The following is a 6,416-nucleotide window of genomic DNA, read 5'->3' on the forward strand; positions in this document are numbered from 1 at the left end:
AAAGATCTGGTTGAACGAAAGCAAATATATTGGCATGATATAAATATCACTCGGGTGAGGGTGACGTCAGCCCTGCTATTTGTCTTAGCCGTAAATTTTATCGCTGAAGATGGTATCTCCATTTCCTTTTATCTTCGAGGATCAAAGAAAAAATATACGGGATCTTCAGAATGCGACCGATAGTAATGGCCTTTCTTAAGATGCCCTTATTCCTATATTCTAGTTTTGTTTTAATTGTTGTGAGTATTTTCTTATTCTCCACAATTCAGTGTATTCCTATATTCAGAGTTTTGTTTTAATTGTTGTATTTTCTTATTCTCCACAATTTAGTTTTTTTGGGGGTTTTCTTATTTTTCTTGACAATTTAATTTTTCTTCTGTTGTTTTCGAGTTTAACTGTCTGTTAAATTTGTGCATTTAAAATATGCAGTTTGTCTTGTTCGTGATTCTTTGGATCAATTAAGCCATCCTTCTCATTACTCACACGTTCTTACACCTTGAGAATCACTGTTATTTTAAGACTGCACTTTTATTTTCACTTGTTAATTTCTATCTTTTGGTTTTCATAATGATGATCACACTTCATCCAGATGACTTGCTCTTATAGTCAAGAGGGAAATTCGTTCTAATTAAACGACTGACGTGAAATTCAGAATTTCCTTTCTCGGATGAGTCATCCAATCACGAGACATTAGCATCCAATTAAGAATCGAAGAGGTGGGTGGAGGAGGAGGAGGAGGAGGAGGAGGAGGAGAAATTAGAGGTACTAGGAAAAGGTGTTGAGGAGGATGGCTGGGAAAAACATTTCGATGACATCACGTTACGTTTGTACTTGTCTTTCCTATAGTGAATGATAAAAATGATTAAAATTCATGATTAATGATATTCAGTCTATGAGTCGTTTTATATTTGTATATATATATATATATTCCAGTCTATGAGTCTACATATTTATAAATTTATATATATATATATATATATGTGTGTAAATTTACATATATTTACACACACACACACACACACACACATATATATATATATATATATATATATATATATATATATATATATATATATATATATATATATATATATATATATATATTTATATAATAATCTTCAGTATTGTTGTAGAAAACTAAACGCCTTATTTGCTTTTTTTTTTAAATCGTCGGTAAAAACAATGATTCAGGCCGTTTATATCTATCTATCTATCTATGAATCTATATATATATATAGATGTATAGAAGATAGAAGATAGATAGACAGAAGATAGTTTTTACCGACACTTTAAAAAAAAACAAATCAGGCGTTTGGTTTTCTACAACAACATTGAAGATTATCTAAATAAATTCTATAAATGTAAGCTTTATCCCTTCAGAGTACGTCGTTTTAGCCATGACACCTTTTTAGTTTAATTCAGACATTAAAATAAATTTGTTACGTTACTGAAATCACCCTCAAAGAGGGTCAAGTTTACCTATATGTAAACGGCGCCTGACGCACTTGCTAATGATCTATTCACTGACCAAACTCAATGTTTATCTAACGTACTAAATACTGATTAAGCAGTCTATTGTTTAGGACCAGTCCACGCTGCTAATTTTTCTCAAATATTTACAGACATGTTTCAAGTTACCGTGAAGGCAAAGTACCAATGATTGGGATTGTATCACTGTCGCAACTGACTTTTATTATATTTTTGTTAAAATTTCAATTCATTCTGAAAATATAAATTAAGTCGTCATACACTACTTTGCCTTAACAATTTAGGTATTACCATCAGCTATAAGAGAGATCGCAATAAAAGAGTAAAAAAAATGATAATTGAAACTTTATTCTCCCGTTAACACTATTTCGGAACATTAAGAGTATGATCTTATATATATGCTCACAAAAATAAAACTCAAGGCTTTTAACACTCCATACTAATACCATGACAGCAAAAGCTGATGATAATCCCTGACAAATCTCCCGTTTCATGACTGACATCTGGTATCACGCAGAGGAACCTCTGGCAAGGATGGTGTAACAATAATGGAAAAAAAAAAGGGCTCCTACCTCCTCCAGGGTTAAGTTTGAAAGGCTTCATTCATGAGGAGAAAGAAAAATGCAGTATCAAGATGACCGCCTTGCTGAACACCTCGACGCTATCATTAGGGACACTTTTTCTCTCGGGACTTTCGCTCTCCTCTTAATTCCAGGAAATTCCTTGGAAATTGCATTTTTCATCCAAATGCTCTCTTAATTGGTGCGTTTCATCTTTCCCAGATAATGAGTTCCCTTGCCTAACCAGAATTCAGAGACCTCTTATTCATAATACAATTATTACATGACAAAATGAATCACAAAGACCCATTCATTTATCCAGACATCAGTGTGTGAACGACTTCATGCAGTTACTATTACAAAAGGTCAAACTACCAAGGTTTATCTTTAGGTATCCCTATTAGCTATTACTATTTACCACTATTGCCATAAAAATCCAGATACGTTATAGTAGCCAAATCTGTGTGATAAACTATTTAAACTCTATCAATTATGCCTTTGTCCATTTAAATCCATATTCAGGATTCGTACTGGTCACGTTTTAAATACAGAAATATGATGATTTAACATCATGATGAATCGTACCTTTGTCGTAAGTTCCAACTCTTAGACACAAACTGTGCTGAAAGTCACTGCCTCTGTGACTTGTTACGTCCTTAATGATTATAAATATCTCTTTGTAACCGACGTTTGAAAGTGGGTAACCCAAAAAAGGAGACATAAAAAGAGAATTCTCTCTTGCTATTACCCTCCATCTCCCAAACAATAGCTGCTTTATGCTTACTGACTCGCCGCTGTGATTGGAGCGGTAGAGGCTGTCTTGGAGTACAAGGGAAAGGAGACTCCTGTAGTGAAACAAAGGAAGAATAACAATTCGATTCTGTTTGCGCGCATAACATTACACAAGGGGATTAAAAGGTTACCCAGCTTAACCTTTCTAAAGTAGTGCAGGTGAGTAAGAGGAGGAATTACACAGGTGTGGCACTAATACACAACACCAGGAAAGTTGTAAATTCATTTACCATTATCACCTCATCTATTACTGTCATCATTATAGATAGGGTATATGGACATTATTATTATTATTATTATTATTATTATTATTATTATTATTATTATTATTATTATTATTATTATATTATTATTATTATTATACCGTGATGTCAAAAAGCAAGAAATTAATCGTTTTGTTAATAGACAAGTTGATAATTGTTTTGCTGAGTCTTTACAAATATTTCCAGTAACAGTTATAGCAAATCATATGACAATGAAAACATAATTTTTCATGCACATATATACACATATATATACAGTATGTGTACATATATATATATATATATATATATATATATATATATATATATATATATATATATATATATATATATATATAATATATATCTATATATATAATATATATATAATGTTTAATATACATTATATATATATATACACATATATATATATATATATATATATATATATATATATATATATATATATATATATATATATATATATATATATATATATATATATATATATGAGAGATGTCTTGTCATACAGAAAGCCTGTTAATTATTCTTAACAAGCTTTATGAAATATATCATTCACAGTTAAAATCCTCCATAATAACTTAATGCTCACCAAACTATTAGAGAGAGAGAGAGAGAGAGAGAGAGAGAGAGAGAGAGAGAGAGAGAGAGAGAGAGAGAGAGAGAGAGAGAGAAGAGCATATAATTAAAAAGCCATTTGCATTTAAAGTACACACTTCAATACTCACAGCAGCGGAAGCCAAATGCAAAATAAAAACTAACAGCAAATGAATTGGAAAGAGAGAAGTGAAGATGAGCATGATGACTTATCACTCCCTTCTTAATAGAAAAACCATCAAGTGCAGTTATGATACCCGGATGCTGTTTATTAAATTTCTTCAGCAGTATATCTAATGGATGATTCCTCGCATTAACTGCCATTTAACCACTTGAGATCAAATCTGATTAAAGGAAAAACCCAACGGAGGGGTTCGTATATCATATCATAAACTCGTCTCCGGTCGTTATCATGCAAATTAAGAGCCGGGATAATTTGCAGTGTGCAGTTACTTCGGCTTGACACTGTTTGTAGGGTATTTACGCTACACTGTTGACGTAATGTCTTGAACACCATCATCAAAAATGTTCAACATGAATACTGTCTCTTCCTCCTCCTCTCATTCTCAGCTTAAATCCCTAGTAGTGGTCGCTGTAAGCCTCCTTCAGCTATTATTTTGTTGAACGGCTCATTTCCCCTTTCATAATTGGTTTTGGTAAACTTAATTTTTTTTATTGTTATGGATGGATGCCCCTTTTGCCTCCAACCCCACCCCCCCTTCCCAATCATGGGTAGGGACCAACTTTGAGTTAGGCTGGCTTGAACCCCCCGTGGCTGTGTTTAATCATGAATGCTATACATTTATGATATATATATATATATATATATATATATATATATATATATATATATATATATATATATATATATATATATATATATATATATATTATACACATGCATGGACAAACACACGTCTAAACTAAGCTAAATATATAGAACAGTACACAACTAAGCATTCTGTACACCATTGTACATGTACGCACTCTCGAATCTGTGAGTGCATTCGCATAAACACCCAGGAAAATAAATATAACATTTACTTAAAAAGGAAAATAAATAAGAAATGCCAATCACATTCACTCATATCGTTCCTAAGCGATGGCAACCGTTCATAATATTTTAAAAGATTTATCTCAGCAGAGTAACTCGAAAATTTATAATGATTACTCAACAATGCAAAATAATATAATAAACTTACATTTCGTTTTTTAAATATACATATGTATATATATAAATATATTTATATATATTTGATAATATTCCTGGAAAAATTAGAGAGAGAGAGAGAGAGAGAGAGAGAGAGAGAGAGAGAGAGAGAGAGAGAGAGAGAGAGAGAGAGAGATATTTCGAATCAGTGCTTGTATATTTTATTCAACGACACTTAAACTCAAGTTACTTATAATTATATTTTCTTATAGTGATAAATCTCTTAACGATTATTCACGAGAACACAATTTAATCTGACAAAATTTGTCCAAATAAAATATTAATTAAATGATCAAATCCCTCATCCTTAAAACAAACAAGAATTTATGCACAGGCAAAACTGTCAAAAGTTTGTGAAACCGCACAAAGAATATTAGAGAAGATAAATTACTTTACGCCATTTATACAGTCCTCATAATCTTGGATATTTATTCCTTTGGTTCAACAAAAGTAATCATGGTTAATGCTTGTCCCAAGTATAGATATTATTATTATTATTATTATTATTATTATTATTATTATTATTATTATTATTATTATTATTATTATTATTATTATTATTATTATTATTATTAGTTAGTTAGTTTTTTAAACTAATATGGATCGCCCAAAAGTTCTGTTGTTAATTGAGGCGGTAATAAGATCATGGTAGTTAAAGAAACGGAACATCTGGTGTAAAGAGAACAAATTAAAAGTTGGGACCAAATCTTTCGGATCACCTGCAGTGGGCTACGAGAGGTATGTTCCTACGGGCCCAAGCTTATACGAAAGAGGTTGGCTGAATAAAATTATTATATCCTCCGTCCTATAATAAACACCATGCAAGCAGATGATCAGAATCAGACGCTGAGGTCAGCAGAATAAGAAATAGGAAAGCATTTATATTGATCAAAATCAGTTATATAAGATTTCCTGGTCCTCTTTGTTAGATGTTACCTTTATACTTTTAAGTAGTGTTTGCACGATAATTCATTCTGTTTTCAGAAAATTCTACAAACTCTATGAATGTTGAGGGCACTGACATCGAAATCTTGTGTACTGACACTATTATTATTATTATTATTATTATTATTATTATTATTATTATTATTATTATTATTATTATTATTATTATTTATTATTCAAGAGATGAACCCTATTCATAGGGAACAAGCCCACAGGGGCCATTGACTTGAATTCAAGCTTCCTAAGAATATAGTGTTCATTAGAAAGAATTTACAGAACGTAATGAGAAATACAGAAAGAATTGATCAGTTATTAGCAAGACATTTTAAATTGCAAATACTTAGTCAAAAATGTAAGTACATAAAATCTGTTTCATGAACGTCGATATCGAAAGCTAGCTTTCATATACTGAAAAAGCAAATGTCAAAGAATATACCTGGAACGGTATGTATGTATGAGATTATATATATATATATATATATATATATATATATATATATATATATATATATATATATATATATATATATATATATATATATATATATATATATATATATA

The sequence above is a fragment of the Macrobrachium rosenbergii genome, chromosome 28, assembly GCF_040412425.1.
Source record: "Macrobrachium rosenbergii isolate ZJJX-2024 chromosome 28, ASM4041242v1, whole genome shotgun sequence".
Lineage (NCBI taxonomy): Eukaryota > Metazoa > Arthropoda > Malacostraca > Decapoda > Palaemonidae > Macrobrachium > Macrobrachium rosenbergii.